We start from the raw sequence: 24587 nt of genomic DNA, 5'->3' as shown, positions 1-24587 counted from the left end.
CATCTTGCAACAAAGTCACAATGACTTTGGGCTGGCATTGATATCTAACCACCCTCAGTAGCTGTGTAAACAATCATAGACTCCAAGACATGATACTGCATACAGTGCATTCGGAAAGAACTCAGACCCCTTCACTTTTTCCAAATTTTGTTACGATACAGCCTTATTCTAAAATGGATTAAATATTTTTTTCCCTCATCAATCTGCACATCATAGCCCTCACTGACAAAGCAAAAACTGTTTTTTAGAATTTTTGCAAATGTATTATAAATCAAAAGCTGAAATAACACATTTACATAAATGTTGACACCCTTCACTCAGTACTTTGTTGAAGCACCTTTGACAGCGATTACAGCCTCGATTCATCTTGGAAAAATCTCTATGTATTTGGGGAGTTGATCCCATTCTTCTCTGCGAATCCTCTCAAGGTCTGTCAGGATGGATGGGGAGCATCGCTGCACAGCTATTTCCAGGTGTCTCCAGAAATGTTAGATCAGGTTCAAGTCCGGACTCTGGCTGGACCACTCAAGGACATTCAGAGACTTGTCCCGAAGCCATTCCTGCGTTGTTTTGGCTGTGTGCTTAGGGTCATTGTCCTGTTGGAGGGTGAACCTTCGCCCCAGTCCGAGGTCCTGAGCTCTCTGGAGCAGGTTTTCATCAAGGATCTCTCTGTACTTTGCTCCGTTAATCTTTTATTTGATACTGACTAGTCTCCCAGTACCTGCCGCTGAAAAACATCACAGCATGATGCTGCCACAAACCATGCTTCACCATAGAGATGGTGCCAGGTTTCCTCCAGATGTGACGCTTGGCATTCAGGCCAAGAGTTCAATCTTGGTTTCATCAGACCAGAGAGTCCTTTAGGTGCCTTTTGGCAAACTCCAAGTGGGTTGTCATGTGCCTTTTACTGAGAAGTGGCTGATTGGTGGATTTCTACAGAGATGGTTGTCCTTCTGGACGGTTCTCCCATCGCCACAGAGGAACTCTGGAGCTCTGTCAGTGTGACCATCGGGTTCTTGGTCACCTCCCTGACCAAGGCCCTTCTCACCAGATTGCTCAGTTTGGTTGGGCAGCCAGCTCCAGGAAGTCTTGGTGGTTCAAAACTTCTTCAATTTAAGAATGATAGGGGCCACCGTGTTCTTGGGGACGTTAAATGCTGCAGACATTTTTTGGTACCCTTTCCCAGATCTGTGCCTAGGACACAATCCTGTCTTAGAGCTCTATGTAGAATTTCTTCAACCTCTTGGCTTGGTTTTTACTCCGACGTGCACTGTCAAATGCGGGACCATATATAGACAGGTGTGTGCCTTTCCAATTCATGTCCAATCAATTGAATTTACCACAGGTGGATTACAATCAAGTTGTAGAAACATCTCAAGGATGATCAATGGAAACAACAAGCACCTGAACTCAATTTCGAGTCTCATAGCAAAGGGTTTGAATACTTATGTAAATAAGGTAAATGATTGTTGCTGTTTTTTTACACCATTTTAAGTTATATCCAATTGGTAGTTACGGTCTTGTCCCATCGCTGCAACTCCTGTACTGACTCGGGAGAAGCAAAGGTCGAGAGCCCTGCATCCTCCGAAACACAACCCAGCCAAGCCGCACTGCTTCTTGACACAATGCCCGCTTAACCAAGGAAGCCAGTCGCACCAATGTGGCGGAGGAAGCACAGTACACCTGGCGACTGTGTCAGTGTGCATGAGCCCGCCCCGACACAGGAGTCGCTAGAGCACGATGGGACAAGGAAATCCCGGCCGGCCAAACCCTCCCCTAACCCAGACAGCGCTGGGACAATTGTGCATTACCTCGTGGGTCTCCCGGTTGCGGCCGGCTGCGACACAGCCCGGTATCGAACCAGGATCTGTAGTAACGCAGTGAAGAGGCGACTCCGGGATGCTGGCCTTCTAGGCAGCGTTCCTCTGTACAGTGTTCTTTTGCCCATCTTAATCTTTTATTTTTATTGGCCAGTCTGAGATATGCCTTTTTCTTTGAAACTCTACCTAGAAGGCCAGCATCCCGGAGTCGCCTCTTCACTGTTGACGTTGAGACAGGTGTTTTGCAGGTATTATTTAATAAAGCTGCCAGTTGAGGACTTGTGAGGCGTCTGTTTCTCAAACTAGACACTCTAATGTACTTGTCCTCTTTCTCAGTTGTGCACCGGGGCCTCCCACTCATCTTTCTATTCCAGTTTGCGCTGTTCTGTGAAGGGAGTTAGTACACAGCGCTATACGAGAGCTTCAGTTTTTTGGCAATTTCTCGCGTGGAATAACCTTAATTTCTCAGAACAAGAATAGACTGATGAGTTTCAGAAGAAAGGTCTTTGTTTCTGGCCATTTTGAGCCTGTAATCGAACCCATGAATGCTGAAGCTCCAGATATTCAACTAGTCTAAAGAAGGTCAGTTTTATTGCTTCTTCAATCAGAACAACAGTTTTCAGCTGTGCTAACATAATTGTTTTTTATTTTCTTCGAATTATCAATTAGCCTTTTAAAATGATAAACTTGGAATAGCTAACACAACGTGCCATTGGAACACAGGAGTGATGGTTGCTGATAATGGGCCTCAATTGGCCTATGTAAATATTCCATTAAAAATCAGCTGTTTCCAGCTACAATAGTCATTTACAACATTAACAACGTCTACACTGTATTTCTGATCAATTTGATGTTATTTTAATGGACAGATTTTTTATTTTCTTACAAAAACAAGGACAGTTCTAAGTGACCCCAAACTTTTGAACGGTAGTGTATCTAAATATACAGTTGAAGTCAGAAGTTTACGTACAACTTAGCCAAATACATTTAAACTCATTTTCCCAATTCCTGACATTTAATCCTAGTAAATATTCACTGTCTTAGGTCAGTTAGGATCACCACTTAATTTTAAGAAGGTGAAATGTCAGAATAATAGTAGAGAGAATGATTTATTTCAGCTTATGTTTCTTTCATAACATTCCCAGTTGGTCAGAAGTTTACATACACTCAATTAGTGTCTGGTAGCATTGCCTTTAAATTTCATAACTTGGGTCAAACGTTTTGGGTAGCCTTCCACAAGCTTCCCACAATAAGTTGGGTCAATTTTGGCCCATTCCTCCTGACAGAGCTGGTGTAACTGAGTCAGGTTTGTAGGCCCCCTTGCTTGCACACCTTTTCAGTTCTGCCCACACATTTTCTATAGGATTGAGGTCAGGGTTTTGTGATGGCCACTCCAATACCTTGACTTTGTTGTCCTTAAACCATTTTGCCATAACTTTGGAAGTATGCTTAGGGTCATTGTCCATTTGGAAGACCCATTTGTGACCAAGCTTTAACTTCCTGACTGATGTCTTGAGATGTTGCTTCAATATATCCACATAATTTCCCCCCCTTATGATGCCATCTATTTTGTGAAGTGCACCAGTCCCACCTGCAGCAAAGCACCCCCACAACATGATGCTGCCTCCCCCCCCTGATTCACTGTTGGGATGGTGTTCTTCGGCTTGCAAGCCTCCCCCTTTTTCCTCCAAACATAACTATGGTCATTATGGCCAAACAGTTCTATTTTTGTTTCATCAGACCAGAGGACATTTCTCCAAAAAGTACGATCTTTGTCACCATGTGCAGTTGCAAACCATAGTCTGGCTTTTTTTATGGCGGTTTTGGAGCAGTGGCTTCTAACTTGCTGACCGGCCTTTCAGGTTATGTCGATATAGGACTCGTTTTATTGTGGCTATCGATTCTTTTGTACCCGTTTTCTCCAGCATCTTCACAAGGTTCTTTGCTGTTGTTCTGGGATTGATTTGCACTTTTCGCACCAAAGTACGTTCATCTCTAGGGGACAGAACGTGTCTCATTCCTGAGCAGTAGTACGGCTGTGTGGTCCCATGGTGTTTATACTTGCTTACTATTGTTTGTACAGATGAAAGTGGTGCCTTCAGGTGTTTGGAAATTGCTCCCATCCACAGGTACACCTCCAATTGACTCAAATGATGTCAATAAGGCTATCAGAAGCTTCTAAAGCCATGACACCATTTTCTGCAATTTTCCAAGCTGTTTAAATGCACAGTCATCTTAGTGTATGTAAACTTCTGACCAACTGGAATTGTGATACAGTGAATTATAAGTGAAATAATCTGTCTGTAAACAATTGTTGGAAAAATTACTTGTGCCATGCACAAAGTAGATGTCCTAACCAACTTGCCAAAACTATAGTTTGTTAACAAGAAATTTGTGGAGTGGTTGAAAAATGAGTTTTAATGACTCCAACATATGTGTATGTAAACTTCCGACTTCAACTGTATGTTGGCAAAATACATCCCTGACCGTTCTCACTGCAAAAAAAGCTGCAGATTAGGAGCAGCGAACGGAGGGGTGGGTGTCTGTGTCTGTGTGTCAATTTGCAGCGGGCAGCCAAGTCTGCTGTCACTCAGTCAGAATGTGCATTAGTTTAATCTACCTTTGCCCCATTTATAGATATTATGCACATTGATAGCAAACATCCTCACCATGTGATTTATCATAGTAGTCTTAGCAGCAGCAATCTAAATGATCAGACCGAAAACATGCGAGGAAAAGTGATTGGGTGAAATGATTAATCGAGTAGATGGAGAAATACAGCTTCACTCTATCCAATCAGAGCAGCAGGATCAACGTACAGCCCCCCTTCTCTTTACAGACAGGCAAACTAGCCCATTGAGTTATTTAGACCACATATGACTGACTTGAAAACAGTACAGAATGGTTTAGAAACTCTGTGACTGACTGACATGAGAAATACACTAGCTGCCACCTGAAAATATATATTTTTTCACAGATAAATACAGAACATACTCGGATCATAATCGTATCCAGAAAATTGCCCATATCCGTTACGATACTTGTTTTGTCTGACTATTCGGCACACCCCTATATGAAAGTTAACTGTGTTTGCGTGTGATCAGTGGTGGATTTATTCCGCCGATTCTGTTGAAAAACGTTCTTAAACGGAAGCAAATGGAACCAAGCGAAAATGAACATAACTGAATTTGTCCAATAGGAACTCTCGTTTGCAACTTTTGGACTAATGATTACACCCTAGATCAGCTAGATGCGGGCAGGATTGCGCAAGGCTGAATTGAATGTGTCGATGTCTGTCGCCTTGATTACTCAAATTTCTCTCGACCCGTGTACCCACATTGTAAACTTTCATTCATAGGTTAGGTTGTAGCAACCTCATGATAGGTATAGGAAAAATGTGAGTATCATGTAGTTGCCTAAACCTATCGATGTTACATTGAGCTGGGGGAATGGAATATGAATGACAGTTTTCCAATGTGCTGTAAGACAAAAAAAGATTTGTCTTCCCTCATCTTAAACAGCACCAAACACTATTGCGCAAAATGCTGTATCATATGAAGCAAAATGCATCATACACGCTGTATTTCTGTATTTTGAAAGTTCTATGTATTGAAAACTTGATAGGTGACATGCAAAATATTTTGGGACTATATCAATGATGGACTAATTAAACAAATACCAAAAGATCGTTTTGGGGTGGAATTTTCCTTTAAAAGGCACAGCATTCCACTCTCTTTCACACTCACTCTCTCCTCTCCCTTGCTCTCTATCTCTATGTAGGACAGAGCGTGAGTATAGATATATTTTCAGTGCATTGGTCCCCAGAAACTAGAATAGGAGAGTATCCAAGGAACAGATTGTCCCACTTTTACGTCCTGTTGAAAGTGGAGCGGCCAAGTTCTGTCCTCCATATCCCTCTCTTTCACTGGGTCTTCATCCTTCTACCTCTTTCACGCTGCTAGTCCCCTCTGTTTAGACATGGGACAGTTAGGGATGTGCTGTAGCCTAGGTCTATTACAAATATAGAGGGACTGACGGAATAAACACTTTTAATGAGACAGGGGGCGTTGATAAGTTGTATGGGAGGTACTGTACCTATGAGTGGGTCATTGGCCATCGAAGTGGGGAGTGGTCAGAGTTATCAGAGCTCTGACGTAGATAGTTACTCCCATGAGAGAAGATGAGGAGGAAGAGCTACAGTCTCTAGTGAAAGTCTACACACCTCTTACATAGTCCTCACATTTGGCTGTGTTATATATTTTTTTTATCTCATAACTGAATAAATTGGATCTTTTTCCTACCGATCTACACAAACTACTCAACATTGTCAACGTTAAAGAAGATTATAGATCATTTTTCAAATTAATAACTAACTTTAAAAAACATATGTCTTCACAACCCAGAGTTAATATTTGGTGGAAGCACATTTGGCAGCCATTACAGCTGTGAATAATTTTGAATAATATTCTACCAACTTTGCAAAACTCTTAGGGCAATATTTATCCATTGTTTTTGTCAAAATTGCTCAAGCTCAGTAAATTTGGTTGGGAGTTCATTGATGGGCAGCCATATTCTAACCGTCTCAGATTTCAACCAAATTTAAGTCAGGATTGTGGCTGGAACACGCAGGAAAACTCAACACCTCTTGGAAAAGCCATTTGACATTAAATTGTGTAATTGTGATAAATTAAAACTCTATCCCAGGGTTTTCAGAAGACTGAGGTGGGTTTTCCTCTAACATTTTACCAGGGCTTTGCTCCTTTCATATTTATTTTGATCCTGACAAATTCCCCAGTCCCTGCAGGTGACAAGCATACCCATAACATGATGTGCCACCACAATAGTTGTTTTACATTTAATTTTAAAACAGCAAAATGTAAAGATTGTGCAAGGGGTGTGTAGACTTTCACTAGGCACTGTAAGCTTCAGTGGATCATTTCCAGGCCACAAACACTCCTTGGGGCCATGTTGTATGCTAGCTACGTTTCTAACTACTGTTTTATAACAAACTGAGGCAACACTTGATGCAAAAATTCAATGTGAGACAGTGAACTATCTAAAATGTATACATTTTCAGATTTAGCAGGTAAATACAATTAAATGTCTGTCAAAAATAAATGTCTGGTGCCTTAAAACTGTATTTTAAATCAGATAAGAACAAATAATAGTATAATTCAGCATCCTCAACAATGATTATCTTACCCTAATTTCATGGGGAAATGAAATTCAAACAGCTATTCAAACAGACATTATATCTAATAATTAATTAAGTGCTTGATTAAAATAATTACCCCGAGCCTACACTATTTGGTAAACAATTCCCAACTCTTTGATCTACACTTAAGCCTCCCCATCCAACAACTTCCCTTCACAAAGGGTCATCCTTTTTCTGGAAACATCTAGCCATCCCCCAAGGTTACAGATGGGCTGACAACGTTTCAAACAGACAGCTTGGAATCACACTAATAGACAGCTATCACACTCATCTGTGCTGAGTCTAGCTAGAAAGCAGCTAAGGTGACAGACCACTCAATCCGGGCTAGGCTGGCGGTGGTCTGGTGCATATCAAAAGTGGGCTCTCTTTCCCCACCAGACTGGGTGTAAATGGGTCAGGTGGAATGTGTGTTGAGGGCCTTGCCTGCCTGGGATAGGCTATACTTGGTGGGGAGGGTGGGGAGCCTACTGTGCAGAGCACATTTTAGCTCTAATGTCCCCAATGCTATTTTTGAAAGCTCCCTTTCTACCGGAATGTAATTCTTTGGTTTTCAAGCTGATAAAAGTATTGCATTTTCAATGAACTTTTAAATAAGACGCATGGTACAAATCTTGCTAAAGTGTTGGTCCCATGTTTCATGAGCTGAAATAAAAGATCCCAGACATTTTCCATATGCACAAAAAGCTTATTTCTCAGTTTACATCCCTGTAAGTGAACATTTCTCCTTTGCCAAGATAATCCATCAGAGACCGCACCGGGAGGTCCGTGGGGCGACGCACAATTGGCCTAGCGTCGTCCGGGTTAGGGAGGGCTTGGCCGGTAGGGATATCCTTGTCTCATAGCGCACCAGCGACTCCTGTGGCGGGCCGGGCGCAGTGCACGCTAACCAAGGTTGCCAGGTTCACGGTGTTTCCTCCGACACATTGGTGCGGCTGGCTTCCGGGTTGGATGCGCGCTGTGTTAAGAAGCAGTGCGACTTGGTTGGGTTGTGTATCGGAGAACGCATGGCTTTCGACCTTTGTCTCTCCCGAGCCCGTATGGGAGTTGTAGCGATGAGACAAGATAGTAGCTACTAAAACAATTGGATACCACAAAAAATTGACGAGAAAAAGGGGTAAAAATTCAACAAACAAAAAAGCCCAGCATGATCATTACAGACGTGCATCTTCAGCTGGGGACAATAAAAGTCCACTCTAAAATGTGCAGTTTTGTCACACAACACAATGCCACAGATATCTCAAGTTTTGAGGGAGCATGCAACTGCAGGAATGTCCGCCAATGTAATGCTAATTTTACAACCATAAGCCGCCTCCAAAGTCCTTTTAGAGAACTTGGCAGTAAGTCCAACCAGCTTCACAACCACAGACCATATGTAACCACGCCAGCCCAGGACCTCCACATCCAGCTTCTTCACCTGCGGGATCGTCTGAGACCAGCCACCAGCTGTTGAAACTGAGGAGTATTTCTGTCTGTAATAAGCCCTTTTGTGGGGAAGAACTCATTCTGATTGGCTGGGACTGGCTCCCCAGTGGGTAGGCCTGGCTCCCAATTAGGTGGGCCTATGCACTCCCAGGCCCACCCATGATTGCGTTTATATTTTTGTTCAGTATAGTAACATTGTGCAGACTGCAGACTCTGTATGAGTTAGACTTCTGTAGATCTTATTACCAACACAATCCCGTCATCAAATGTTTCCTCAAGAATTTAGATGAATGACTCAATCTCTGGAGCTTTCCATTTGGAAAGCCCCAGAGATTGTGGGTGGGGGGAGGGCAGTATATGGGGGATTCAAGGCAATAACAAACATGCTGTTAAATTAATATAGTACAAATTCATTGTTTTAACACCTATTTCCAATGTGAGGTGGCTGTCCCAAACCCTGACTCCTAAACTTCATGTTTGAAAATAAAGCAATTCATTATTTTAGTAATTTTTTAACAGTATTATTTTAATAGAACATCTTGAGTTGTTCATTTATAACATTGACATGTACTGATCTAAATAGTAGGTCTGTTCATTTTAAAACATCTTTAAAAAAAAAGGTGTTCCCACCTTCTGATGTCACTACCGAATCACACACATTAAAAGACTATAGAATATCTGCCTTAAGCCGAATCCCTACAAATATCACCAGGTGATGGGAAAGCACCCCTCCCCAGCATGGCCAAATGGAGTAGTCTGTCTGCAAACATTTTGGAGAAAATGAGTGAGCAAGTCAGTAAATTATGTATTTTTAAAAAGTGTCACAACCGAACATCTAATATACGGTTTTGGGACTAAAATATGTTTGCTTGGACATACACTATCATTCAAAAGTTTGGGGTCACTTAGAAATGTCCTTGTTTTTGAAAGAAAAGCCATTTTTTTGTCCATTAAAATAACATCAAATTGATCAAAAATACAGTGTAGACATTGTTAATGTTGTAAATCCCGGATTCTGGTATGTGCGGTCATTGTGGGGACGACATTGTCAATACACTTACAATTATGTGGATATATTGAAGCAACATCAAGACATCAGTCAGGAAGTTAAAGCTCGTCGCAAATGGGTCATCCAAATGGACAATGACCCCAAGCATACTTCCAAAGTTGTGGCAATTGTCCGTAGAGCTCCGAGACAGGATTGTGTCGAGGCACAGGGTAGCAAAACATTTATGCAGCATTGAAAGTCCCCAAGAACACAGTTGCCACCACCATTCTTAAATGGAAGAAGTTTGGAACCACCTATACTCGTTCTAGAGCTGGCCGTCGGGCCAAATTGAGCAATCGGGGGAGAAGGGCAATGGTCACTCTAACAGAGCTCCAGAGTTCCTCTGTGTAGATGGGACAAACTTCCAGAAAGACAACCTTTTCTGCAGCACTCCACCAATTAGGCCTTTACGGTAGAGTGGCCAGACAGAAGCCACACCTCAGTAAAAGGCACATGACAGCCCACTTGGAGTTTGCCAAAAGCACCTAAAGGACTCTCAGACCAAGAGAAACAAGATTCTCTGGTCTGATGAAACCAAGATTGAAGTCTTTGGCATGAAAAACAAGCGTCACGTCTGGAGGAAACCAGGCACCGCAAATCACCTTGCCAATACCATGCCTGCGCTGAAGGATGGTGGTGGCAGCATCATGCTGTGGGGATGTTTTTCAGTGGCAGGGACAGGGAGACTAGTTAGGATCAAGGGAAAGATGAACAGAGCAAAGTACAGAGAGATCATTGATGAAAACCTGCTCCATAGCGCTCAGGACCTCAGACTTGGGCAAAGGCTCACGTTCCAACAGGACAACGATCCTAAGCACACAGCCAAAACAACACAGGAGTGGCTTCGGGACAACTGTCTGAATGTCCTTGAGTGGCCCAGCTAGAGCCCGGACTTGAACCCAATCAAACATCACTGTAGAGACGAAAAATAGCTGTGCAGCAACACTCCCCATCCAACCTGACAGAGCTTTAGAGGATCTGCAGAGAAGAATGGGAGAAACTCCCCAAATACAGGTGTGCCAAGCTTGTAGCATCATACCCAAACATACTCAAGTCTGTAATTGCTGCCAAAGGTCCTTCAACAAAGTACTGAGTATAGGGTCTGAATACTTATGTACATGTGATATTTCAGTTTATTTTTTATTTTTATACATTTGCAAAAAATCAAAAAACTTGTTTTAGCTTTGTCATTATGGGGTATTGTGTGTAGATTAATGAGGAAACAAATCTATTTAATCAATTTTATAAAATGGCTGTTACGGAACAAAATGTGGAATAAGTGAAGGGGTTTGAATACTTTCCTGTCCACTGTCTGTCCACCAGGTCTGTCCACCTGACGTAATGTATGTCGTAAGAAGTGTGCTGAAAGTTTTGGGAAAATAGGTCATACATTTGAAAAAAAAAGTGGTTTCCCCCAATTTACACAACTTCTGTGGAATGACCCTTAAACAGTAGCGTAATGTGTACACGAGGCAGCACACTTTCTCCTCAGCTCCCTCCTCTCACTGCTGGCACGGTTTGACCGAGTGCGTTAAAATGCCATGAAAAGAGCGACTGAACATGAAAGGGATCTCTGCTGCAGGTATCTTACTGTTTCACAAACACAGCAGAAAGACAGAAACACATAGGGCCAGTGGGAATATATATAGGTTGAGAGAAAGGAAAGAGAAGAACCTGTCTCTGGGTCATTTCAATGGCCCAATAATTCCACTGTAATCTGAGTGAGACACTTAATATGTATGCCTGTTAGTACAAATGGTTCTGGTTGCAATTGTGAGGAACAGAAGCATACAAGATCCTAATAAACGTTGTCAGTTATGGCTGACAACTGGGGACTATGATGTCGGGTCTTGTTAAGGTTTGTTCTGTAACTCATTACTGTAGTGCAATTAGTTTTGGAGACTGTACTTCCTGACTATTAGGCACTTATTTGAGGGATGGAGTAGAGGCCACTGATGATTGCTCTTCATCTGGCTCTGTGTTGGACTCGTTCTTAGAGCCTGTTATTACAGTGAAATCATTAGCTAGGAATTGTGGTGTTTCAGCAGAAGGGGAATGAAATTACTAGAGTATAATTCTGTCATTAAACCTACATTATGGTTTTGTTATTGGAATATAAGAGCAACTGACAATGTACATTTAGATTATTATTTTTTTATTTCTTATTTTATTTTTTACAGTGCTTTATTATGATGGCTATGTCGCAGTTTACCAGCTCCAGCTTTGCTGGCCTGTCCACTAGCCTACATATTTACTCTAGGGACTGTCCTATGTAATATGAAAGGATTGCAGAGTCAGGTGGAACAGCTATTTTGTTGTGTTGCACCATCTTATTGAGTGTTGCTCTGGCAGGCTGTTACGCCAGTTACAGTAAACAACAGTCGAACGCTCGTTAAAAGGATACATCTGAGGATAGCTGTCTCAAGGCCTTTAATTGATGGCACTTAAGCAACAGAGCATATAGGACGTTTGACTTCAGTAATCCTATGTTTTTCCACTCTATTAATATGTTGATCAAGTTATATGTGTGTGTGTGTGTGTGTGTGTGTGTGTGTGTGTGTGTGTGTGTGTGTGTGTGTGTGTGTGTTTGTCCCATCTGCTGCAGTCCAGTTGTGATTTCCCCATGGGAGTGAATGAAGCTATATCGTATTGTAAATTCTGCATCTTACTGTGCAGTAGCTCGGAATTCACCCTCTTTATTCCTTGTAGGAGTCTCGCTGCCACAAAAACATGGTCAACATGTCTCCCTCTTGTCTTCCCCACTCTCCATAATAAACCCTTGAGAGATACTGCAGCAAACACCAGAGTTAAATCTCCTACACAGTGACCAGTCCATTGCTCTCCTTTATTCAGAAATGGTAGTAGGGGTACAAAGGGACATTTCCCAGTCATGTCAAGTGGAAAAGCGCCCAATGAGACTAAGAGCATTGTGGTCTACATTCACACTTTCTTTCATTGTTGTGCTTTCCATGAACCCCATTGTCTTTCATTTCATTTGAACTCATTACGGTTTGTTAGTAATTTCACTGTCTTTGTGGAATTAAACTGCACTTCTGTGTATTTTCTCCTCTCTGTAAATTAATTCCCAGTTTCCCTTAGAAAATATAAGTGTCTGTAGCAAGACTGGTATAATGTACACTAAGTCCAGAGAGAGGCAGGCATAGACAATTACTTTCTGTATCTATAAGATCAACGTCTCCTTTAGTTGAATCTCATGTGCATGTCTTACACCATTGACGCATAGCACATTCCCATCTTATAACAACCTCTGCCACACACAACTTGGCTAGCTAATATGACTGGTTTTTATGCCAGGCCATGACCCCAGAGATACAACTAAAGTGGTGTGTGGCTGTCTTCAAGTAAACTGTTACTTAGTGCTCTCGGCAAAGCCTGAACCCATGAATAGAGAGATCAGGTAATGATATCTATTTTGTTGACAAGCAGCAGAAAAGGAAGTGTGTCAAATTGGGTGTTGATGAGTTCTGCGATGATTCTCCCTCACCTTTCCATTTCCTCATTCTACCCCTCTGAACTCCCACAGCAAGATGCAACACATTTTATAACTCTAATAGTTTATGCACCCATTGGATCAATATTTCCTTTCCAAAATTGTAGTACATAGGATGTAGGGTTGCAAAGGGAAGGTATATTACTGGAAAATGTCTAAGTTTACCAGTAAACTACCAGAATCTGGGTAACTTTAAATTATTGAGGGGAATTTTATCAGATGACATTTAGTGGCATTCTTGGGTACCTCTGATTATCACAGGTGTCTAATTATCTCTCATCTCTGGCCCTCTGTGTGGCATTATCACATGTCAAATATATAAAATAATCAAATTAAATTATTTTAAAATAATATATAGAATGACGAAGCTGTAAAACATTATCCTAAATATAAACCATCAACTTAGCGAATACCATTGGTGTTTAATATGAAATTAAATATTGTTTTTCATTAGACTATGTCCATATGTCTTTGTTGTAAATGTTTTGGCACCAAACTTGTTGCAGTTGTGAAAAAAAGTCAACATTTGGAAGAGTTGCAGAGTTCATTGAAAATACTGCCATTGTTGATTAGATGCTTTTTTCATGAATTAGGCTATTTTCGCTTGAACCTCATGGTTTATCCACTAGAAATTAATGGACAGTATTGTCACAGATGTAAATATATATATATATAATATAAATACATTTGTAAAAAATTATTCAAGCATAAATGACCTAAATTACCATAGATTAACAAAATTACAGAAGATTGCGGTAAATTACCGGTAGCTTTGCAACCTTACTCGTTCTTCGGTTTTAGTTTGTACATACTCAACCATTTCCCAACCCTGGTCCAAGTGGGGCACTACTGTACGTATTAAGGAATTATTCACACTAAGAAAACTCAATTTAAATGGATAAGGTGTAGACACTGTAAACTTCTACTATTTAATATTTCAGTTGTTAAACTGTTTTACCTACTAACTGTCCACAAGCGTTTGGCTACGTACTGTACAGTAATTATATGGAAATCAGGTATACATGGTATACAAGGCACAAGTAAGTCCTGACAAATCTGTAGAGTGATATTAAGTGATGGAGTTATATTAATCTACTCTTAAACTGCTACTTCAGGATTTTGGCAATAAAGCCCTTTATTTACTTCCTCGGAGTCCAATGAACTCATGAATACCATTTTTATGTCTCTGCGTGCTGTTTGAAGGAAGTTTCTAACAAGCGTTAGCACAATTGCTAACTAGTGTTCGCGCAATGTCTGGAAGGCTATAGTAACTGCTAGCATGCTAGTAGATACATAGACTTCCAGTCATAGCACTAATGCTAGTTAGCATTGGCTTGTAAAACTTTCTCTATCTTCCTTCATACTGAATGCAGATACAGTACAGGCAAATTATATTCATGAGTTCATCTGACTCTGGGGAAGAAGATAAAGGGCCAAAATCCCGAAGTATCCCTTTAAGTGATATGCCCGATTACATGAGTGTTGGCTTTGAAGAACCCCCTGTGATCATGTAATCCCTGTACTGTCCCACTTTGTATTCATTCCCATTGACTTATTCTACATTGTGTTACAGCCTGAATTCAAAATGGATAATAAAATAATATAACAATAATGACAAAGTGAAAAACTTATTTAGAAATCTATTGAACATTTTAAACCAAAATATCTCATTTCCATAAGTATTCACACCCCAATACATGTTATCATCATCTCTGGCATTTACAGCTGTGAGAGTTTCTGGGTAAATCTCTTAGAACCTTGCACCACCAGGATTGTACAATATTTGACGTTTGTATTCATACCCATTGACTTATTCTACATTTTGTTGTGTTACAGCCTGAATTCAAAATGGATTAAATATAGGTTTTCACTCACCCATCTCACCCATGACAAAGTGAAAACATGTTTTCAGAGCTTTCCACACCTGGATAGTACAATATTGACATAATTATTAAAACAATTCTTCTAGCTCTGTCAAGTTGGTTGTTGATCATAGCTAGATTGCCATAGATTTTCAAGCTGATGTTGCCCTTTCCTGCAGTCAATGACCAAAAGAGCACTCTTTGGCCTCATGGGTGGAACTTTATTAATATTTTGTAAAGTTAATAAAGTTATTTTTTTAAACTGGTGTTTCCATGTCAAACATTTTTGTTATATTTCAGTCTTCTGTATATAAAGTGTAACATTGGATGCAAACTCAAAATGTAATACATTTCAACTCTATATCTATTTTAAAGTTGACTTGTTTAAGACTACCAATAATCACTCTGTGTGAACATGAACTGACAAGCATACCCATAACATGATGCAGCCACCACCATACTTGAAAATATAAAGAGTTGTACTCAGTGATGTGTTGTATCTGCCCCAAACACGTTTTTTTATTCAGGACACATTTTTCACAGTTTTACTTTGTTGTCTTATTGCAAACAGGATGTATGTTTTAGAATATTTGTATTCTGTACAGGCTTCCTTCTTTTCACTTTGTCATTTAGGTTAGTATTGTGGAGTAACTACAATGATGTTGATCCATCCTCTGTTTTCTCCTATTACAGCCATTCAACTCTGTAACTGTTTTAAAATCACCATTGGCGTCATGGTGAAAACCCTGAGAAACCCTGTTTCCTTCTTCTCCGGCAACTCAGTTAGGAAGGACGCCTGTATCTTTGTAGTGACTGGATGGATTGATACACCATCCAAAGTGTGACTAATACTACTTCACCATGCTCAAAGAGATATTCATTGTCTGCTTTTAAAATGTTGACCCAGTTACCAATAGGTACCCTTCTTTGTGAAGCATTGGAAAACCTCCTTGGTGTTGGTGGTGGAATATGTGCTTCAAATTCACTGCTCGACTGTGGGCCTTTACAGATAATTAATTGTATGTGTGGGGTACAGACATGAGGTAGTCATTCAAAAATCATGTTAACCACTATTAGTCCATTCAACTAATGTGACTTGTTAAGAAAATGTTTACTCCTGAACTTATTTAGTCTTAACATAACAAAGGGGTTGAATACTTATTGACTCAAGACATTTCAGCTTTTTATTTTTTATTCATTTGTAATAAGTCCTCTTTGACAGTATGGGGTATTGTGTGTAGGCAAGTGACACAGAATCTCAGTCAAGGGGTGTGAATACTTTCTGTATAATGCATAAAACGTTATACATTATATTAGACCTCTTCACCACCATCACTCTGTAGTACACGCCCCCCCCCCCCTGCTTTTTCAACAGACTCCAGCGCTGTGCTCACTTCACTCTCTAAAGAACACAGCGCCTTTCCAGCTCACACCCCACTCTGTTCAAATCACGCATCGCTGAGACTATGCCACAAACCTCTTGCGTATATCCAAGCTTCCTTCTAGGCGTCTTACCTTTCTCTTTTTGCACAGTGGATCCCTGTCATCAAACCATCGCCCCTATCCTATTACTCTCTTTGCCTTCGCCTTCCTGACACTTCTCCTGTCACCTATCTCGGTCGGTCCCCAATCACCAAAACCTGCTCTACATTCCCGTGGCTCTTATGATTTACCTACTAATGTTACTCTATCAATTATTCTTTAAGACAATACATCAGCATATAACTACAAAGAAACCTGAAGCATAAATACCTTTTACTGGACTGTGTTCTGTTTCTTTGTATCCGCAGTGACCTCCTTTATACACCCACAAAGAGAGCAAGGAGGACCAGTGGAGATGAATAAAGATCCAGAAGGACAAATAAGGAAAGGTAAAAAAAGAGCAAATGTTTTTCCCTCCATTCAAAATGACATTTTCAGCTCTTCCCACTCTATAAAGGAGTATCAATGGGACCCAGAGCAACTGCACTGAGCAGCAGCCTCTACTTCGAGGGGGATCTGACAACCTCTCTCTCACACACATACACACACCATTTCACCTGCCCTACCCCCTCTATAGCACTGTCTCCATCTCTCCCTCGCACACACACTCACATACTCTCCCTCTCCAATGTGGCTCATTCAAACAGTCCTGCTCTCTCTTTCTCTCTCTCTCTCTCCAGCTGGTAGGTGGATCTCACTCATTCACTTTCCCCCCTCTCCCTTTACCTCAATTTTCCACTCACTCACTCACTCTAGCTGCTCTTGTTACTCTCTATTCTGACTTTCTATCCCTCTCTCTCCCTCTCATCCTACCCCTCTCGCTCTCCCTCTCTCACAAACACACACTTTCTTATTCCCTCTTGTCCCCCAATATTCTACCTCCCTCTCACACACTCTCCTTGTCCCTTGCAATTCTCTCTCCCTGCATCCAACCTTCTCTCACATACATTCTCTCTTCTCTCATGACAGTATGCCCCCCCCTCCGGTGTACATCTACCACTGAACCTGCCGTCTCCAGCCTCTGTAGTACTGTTTCAGTACATATACGGTAAGGGCCCTCAAAAGGACTCTCTGCTTCACCGTTCTCTGAGCCTGAGATGGCGTGTCTGTTCTATTTAACACAATACACTCCAGTCCTACATTGGCTCTCAATCTAGTTTTGCTGTGTCCTATGTCCTGATTCTGATAAACAAGCTTTCCTCTTGCCTTCTGAGTTAACCCTTTGCATGCCAATGGGAAGGAGAAGAAGTGGGTCATGGGCAGGCAGAGGAGAGAGCAGGGATTGTGTGGATATCTGTGGTGTGTGTGTGTGTGTGTGTGTGTGTGTGTGTGTGTGTGTGTGTGTGTGTGTGTGTGTGTGTGTGTGTGTGTGTGTGTGTGTGTGTGTGTGTGGGGGGGGGTGTGTGTGTGTGTGTGTGTAAAGGGAGAGGAGAAAAATTATTTAATGATTAGGATGAAAGAACGAGTATATACTGTTGTGTATATATAGCTCATGCAAAGAAATGTAAAAAAATGCTTTCATTACACAGGAAGAATACATAGTAAGTTCTAATATAAAATTTTGGCTATTTATCAATTCATTACAAACAAAGGCCATGACCTAGTGAGATATGCATGGCGGAGGCTCAATCAAGCTATTCGTCTTGACTACTTTCGTACGTCTTTCTCACTTGCACCAAAAGTTTAAAAAAGTGTTGAGAGGGGACAGAATAATTGGCATATACATTATTACCCTTATAGAATTTCCACGTCGGCGAGGATAATGGAAATTTAATCAAAGCCTGTTGGATGACAACTTGACAACTAGGACAGAATCATTTATAACTGACTTTTTCCATCATAACATACAGTTGAAGTCACCTTAGCCAACTACATTTAAACTCAGTTTTTCCACAATTCCTGACATTTAATCCTAGTAAACATTCCCTGTCCTAGGTCAGTTAGGATCACCACTTTATTTTAAGAATGTAAATGTCAGAATAATAGCAGAGAGTATTTGGTAGCATTGCCTTTAAATTGTTTAACTTGGGTCAAACGTTCTGGGTAGCCTTCCACAAGCTTCCCACAATAAGTTGGGTGAATTTTGGCCCAGTCCTCCTGACAGAGCTGATGTAACTGAGTCAGGTTTGTAGGCCCGCTTGCTCGCACACATTTTCTATGGGATTGAGGTCAGGGCTTTGTGATGGCCACTCCAATTTGTGACCAAGTTTTAACTTCCTGACTGATGTCTTGAGATGTTGCTTCAATGTATCCACATAATTTTCTTTCCTCATGAAGCCATCTATTTTGTGAAGTGCATCAGTCCCTCCTGCAGCAAAGCACCCCCACAATAAGATGCTGCCACCCCCGTGCTTCACGGTTGGGATGGTGTTCTTCGGCTTGCAAGCCTCACCCTTTTTCCTCCAAATATAATAATGGTCATTATGCCCAAACAGTTCTATTTTTGTGTCATCAGACCAGAGGACATTTCTCCAAAAAGTACGATCTTTGTCCCCATGTGCAGTCTAAAACTGTAGTCTGGCTTTTTTATGGCGGTTTTGGAGCAGTGGCTTCTTCCTTGCTGAGTGGAATTTCAGGTTATGTCAAAATAGAACTCGTTTTACTGTGGATATACAGTCGTGGCCAAAAGTTGAGAATTTTTACAAAGTCTGCTGCCTCAGTTTGTATGATGGCAATTTGCATATACTCCAGAATGTTATGAAGAGTGATCAGATGAATTGAAATGAATTACAAAGTCCCTCTTTGCCATGCAAATTAACTGAATCCCCAAAAAACATTTCCACTGCATTTCAGCCCTGCCACAAAAGGACCAGCTGACATCATGTCAGTGATTCTCTCGTTAACACAGGTGTGAGTGTTGACGAGGACAAAGCTGGAGATCACTCTCTCATGCTGATTGAGTTCGAATAACAGACTGGAAGCTTCAAAAGGAGGGTAGTGCTTGGATTCATTGTTCTTCCTCTGTTATCCATGGTTACCTGCAAGGAAACACGTGCCATCATCATTGCTTTGCACAAAAAGGGCTTCACAGGCAAGGATATTGCTGCCAGTATGATTGCACCTAAATCAACCATTTATCTGATCATCAAGAACTTCAAGGAGAGCGGTTCAATTGTTGTGAAGAAGACTTCAGGCAGCCAAGAAAGTCCAGCAAGCGCCAGGACCGTCTCCTAAAGTTGATTCAGCTGAAAGATCGGGGCATCACCAGTACGTACAGAGCTTGCTCAGGAATGGCAGCAGGCAGGTACAAGTGCATCTGCACACATAGTGAGGCGAAGACTTTTGGAGGATGGCCTGGTGTCAAGAAGGGCAGCAAAGAAGCCACTTCTCTCCAGGAAAAACATCAGGGACAGACTGATATTCTGCAAAAGGTACAGGGATTGGACTGCTGAGGACTGGGGTAAAGTAATTTTCTCTGATGAATCCCTTTTCCGATTGTTTGAGGCATCCAGAAAAAAGCTTGTCCGGAGAAGACAAGGTGAGCGCTACCATCAGTCCTGTGTCATGCCAACAGTAAAGCATCCTGAGACCATTCATGTGTGGGGTTGCTTCTCAGCAAAGGGAGTGGGCTCACTCACAATTTTTCCTCAGAACACAGCCATGAATAAAGAATGGTACCAACACATCCTCCGAGAGCAACTTCTCCTACAATGCCTTTTCCAGCATGATGGAGCACCTTGCCATAAGGCAAAAGTGATAACTAAGTGGCTCGGGGAACAAAACATAGATATTTTGGGTCCATGGCCAGGAAACTCCCCAGACCTTAATCCCATTGAGAACTTGTGGTCAATCCTCAAGAGGTGGGTGGATAAACAAAAACCCACAAATTCTGACAAACGCCAAGCATCGATTATGCAAGAATGGGCTGCCATCAGTCAGGATGTGGCCCAGATGTTAATTGACAACATGCCAGAGCGGATTGCAGAGGTCTTGTAAAGAGGCACTGAGTTTGAAGGTAGGCCTTGAAATGCATACACAGGTACACCTCCAATTGACTCAAATGATGTCAATTAGCCTATCAGAAGCTTCTAAAGCCATGACATAATTTTCTGGAATTTTCCAAGCTGTGTAAAGGCAGTCAACTTAGTGTATGTAAACTTCTGACCCACTGGAATTATGATACAGTGAATTATAAGTGAAATAATCTGTCTGTAAACAATTGTTGGAAAAATGCCTTGTGTCATGCACAAAGTAGATGTCCTAACCGGCTTGCCAAAACTATAGTTTGTTAACAAGAAATGTGTGGAGTGGTTGAAAAATGAGTTTGAATGACTCCAACCTAAGTGTATGTAAACTTCCGACATCAACTGTAGGTACAGCAGATCCCCTAATTGTATGGGACTCTTTTAAATGTGCCTTTAGAGGCCATGCAATTCAGTACTCATTTCTAAAACAAAAGCAATTTAGGCCCAAAGACTCCATATTAACAAAGGAAATGGAAGGTCTAACAGTACAGATAGATAGCAATAAAAACTGTACCATAGAGGCACTGAATATATTAGAGGAAAAACAAAAATAAATGGAGGAACTGTAATATATGTGTAATATATTATAAAAAGAAAGAGAACTGGATAAAATATGGGGGAAAATGCACCAAATTCTATTTTAAATCTTCAACATAACTTTTTACAAATAATGGAGTCACCCTTGATTCACCAAACTATACTTTGAAAGAGGAAGCAAAGTACTTTAAGCATATGTTTTCATTTCAGTCTCCTCCATCTCCACTAGCCAAATTTAATTGCATGGATTTTTTTTCTAATAATAATGTAAAATTAACAGCTGTATAGAAAGTCCAAATTACAGAGGAGGAACCTCTTGATACAAACAAAACCTTGGACAACTCCAGGGCTGGATGACATACCAGTGGAGGTATACCAAACTTGTTTGATATACTCAGAGGACTGTTATTAGCCTGTTTTAACCACTCCTATAAAAAATTGTAGATTATCAGATACTCAACAAAAATATCTGATTTCATTATTACTGAAAAAGGATCCAAGTGGTAAATATAAAGATCCAGTCCATTTAAAAAAAAATGGAGGCCCCTTACATCGCAGGGTGTGATGCAAAAAATTCTAGCAAAATGCGTAGCGCATACAATTGAAAAGGTATTGTTGGATATTATTCATCAAATTCAGACAGTTTTTTTTACATGGCTGATACATTGGAGATAATATAAGACTAGTACTGGAAACAATAGAACACTATGAAAATCTGGGAAACCAGGCCTGGTATTCATAGCTGACTTTGAAAAGGCTTTTGATGAAGAAATAAAGAATATTTCAATTTTGGAGAATCTCTTGTAAAATGGGTTAAAGTTATGTATAGTAACCCTAGGTGTAAAATAGTAAATAATGGCTACTTCTCAGAAAGTATTAAACTGCCAAGAGGAGAAAAACAAGGTTGTCCACTATCGGCATATCTATTTATTATGGCCATCAAAATGTTAGCTATCAAATTCTTATCCAACAATAATATCAAGGGGTTAGTGATAGGTGAGAATTGTCTGTTAATTGAATGATTAGAATATTCTGCCCTGAAACATAGAATTGTATGGAATTGATTAGAATGTATAAAATCATAATCAATAAATGTGTAGTCCTAGTCAGAATTAGGGTAAAACAATATGTCTTTATGGTATTTTAAACACAGACTGTCTGAGCTTTGTGCCGACCTGACTAGAGATTTGGGAGAGAATGGGGAGTACGTCTCAAGGACAAGGTCACTATCTCTGTCGGCTGGGTAGTGAGACAGACAGTGTGTGCGTATGTTTGTGTGTATGTGTGTGCGTATGTTTGTGCGTATGTGTGGGCGTGAGAAGTCAGTATACAATGAATTGTTTTGTATTCTTGACTTTGGAACGTTCCCGTGAATAAACCTTTTTGACTATTTAGCTGGGCCTCCGTCTGTTTCATTCGACCAGGATCTTACAAATTCTGGTCCGCAGACTGAGAGTAATATAATTAAATTGGGTTATGTGCCTGGAGAACAAAATTATTTTATCAGTTAGAAATCCAGGCCTAAAGACAAAAAGGTGTCATTGTACTCTGATGATTCATGTTTCATTTCACACAATTTGGATCCCTCCCCAGCCTCATAGAGGGTCTAGATACTTTTTCTAACCTTTCTGGATTACAACCAAATTATGATGTGTACTATATTACGTATTGGATCACTAAAGAATACAACTTTTACATTACAGTGTAGTTTACCAATAAAATGGTCTGACGTGGACGTGGACATACTCTGTATACATATCCCGAAATAAATAAATTATGTCCCTACAATACATTTTAATAGAAAGTTAGCAAAAATAGATCTTGCTACCATGGAAAGGAAAATACCGATCTATTTGTGGAAAAATCACCCTGATAAAGTCTTTAGTCATATCCCAGTTTACCTATTTGCTTTTGGCCTTCCCTACACCTAGCTGTAAGAACCGACGCTGGAGATGAGAAGCAGGTACAGGGAGTGAACATTCAATGAACGGACAAGTGACAGAACAGGAACAGCATCAGAACAGGGCGAACAAAACGACATAACAATTAATGCTGAAGCCGGGAACAGAGCTGGGTAACAGTCAGATATAGGGGAGGTAATAACACAGGTGATTGAGTCCAGGTAAGTCTAATGAATTGCTGATGCGCGTGACCAGGGAAGCAGGTGTGCGTAATGATGGTGGCAGGAGTCCGTAGTGCTGGGCAGCCTGGCGCCCTTGGGCACCAGGGAGGGAGAGCGGGAGCAGGCGTGACACCTAGCGACCTGTTTTTTTTTATTATATGAGCAAAAGATATTCCATTTTATTTGGAACGGCAAGCCAGACAAAATTAATATGAGGGTAGAAATGATTAAATATTAAAGCATTAGACCTCTCACTAAAGGCATCAGTCATACAAAAGTTATACTTAAATCCGACTGGTTCTCTAACAAATGAAGAATGTCTCACCCCCTGTTCAAGAATGCCATTTTTACCTTTATTCAGATTACTACCTCACTTTTCGTTATTTGAAAATGATCTAAAAAAATATCTATATTTTTAAGCAATAGAAAGTTGGTTGCAATTTCAGTTTAATCCACCAGAAAAGACAGAACAAATAATACAACAAATATTGTGGTTAAACTCAAATATACTAATTGATTAAAAAATAAAAAATAAATAAATAAAGGCTTAAAAAAGGTATAATCTTTGTAAATGATATCATAAATAGGACTGGTGGAGTTGTCACACATGCAGCTAACAAAAATATATGGAAATGTCTGCTCTACACAAAATTACAACCAACTAATTGCAGCATTACCGCAAAAATGGAAGAGGGAAGTGAAATGGGGAAAAAGTAAGGAACTTGTCTGTCGGCCCTGCATTAAAGACCAAAATTGGTTAAAGAAAATTGTAATACATTTTTAAAAATACCTGTTTTATTTAAGGACCAGAAAAAATCACAGCTGTTCCATATGAATTGCAAAATAGTTGTGAAGAGATTCGATGTATCGATTCCATGCCACATTGTTCTTTAAATGATACAGAAAATAACGCTGGATTCAAAACTTCACATTTTTAAATTTACATCATTATACAAAATTCTTGCAACCAGTAGGCCGTCATTGTAAATGAAGGTTAAATAAAAATACAATTAAAAATAGAATGTTATGTGAGCGGACCAAGTAATTTGGTGTCACTCTAAAGCGGAAAGGTGGAATAAACGAGTCAGGAGTAGGTCTTCTTGATTGAACACAGTTCTCTATTGAGGGATTTCTGTCAATACAAACACTCCAACACATTCAATGAGAATCTCCCAAGGAAAAACACACATCTTCTTCTTCAGATGAAAACAGGAACACAAGACGATTATCCTTAAACTATAACAAAAATCACAGGTTTGTCACCGTCTTAATGGTTCTTCGGGGACAGCTCCTTTCTCTTGGTGGCCATTCTCCAGAGATAGTTTATCTTAATCTCCCCCTCCCCTCCCTCTCTGCTGGTTCCCTCCTCCCTCTTGTAGGGAAAAGAGAATATGTCATTAGTACCGTAAGCTGTGCTTAATTGCCTCTGGTCACATTGACTCACATGCCTGGTTGGGCTACTATGCGTGAGCCCAGCCTGCCCTCTGGTGGCCTTTCCACAGTTATATTTATGAGAGAAACAACAATCCCATCTCTGCAGATTTTCTTGCGAAGAGACAATCATTAGATTATTTGTTTTGGTCCATATGTAGCTTGTTTTTGG

At 40.6% G+C, this 24587-nt stretch overlaps 1 protein-coding gene across 1 annotated transcript in view; it reads right to left on the bottom strand.

Moving 5' to 3' along the window:
• The window catches only part of LOC110492850 (SH3 and multiple ankyrin repeat domains protein 1), a 59663-nt gene extending 42552 nt beyond the window's left edge, over positions 1-17111 (bottom strand). Inside the window, exon 1 of the mRNA XM_036946466.1 lies at positions 16631-17111. The gene's annotated coding sequence lies outside the window, so the exon portion shown is untranslated. The remainder of the gene's footprint in view (positions 1-16630) is intronic.
• Between the last annotated feature and the right edge of the window lie 7476 nt (positions 17112-24587).

The sequence above is a fragment of the Oncorhynchus mykiss genome, chromosome 16, assembly GCF_013265735.2.
Source record: "Oncorhynchus mykiss isolate Arlee chromosome 16, USDA_OmykA_1.1, whole genome shotgun sequence".
Lineage (NCBI taxonomy): Eukaryota > Metazoa > Chordata > Actinopteri > Salmoniformes > Salmonidae > Oncorhynchus > Oncorhynchus mykiss.
Note: the sequence above shows the minus strand (reverse complement) of the source record. Positions and strands in the feature narration are given on the sequence as shown.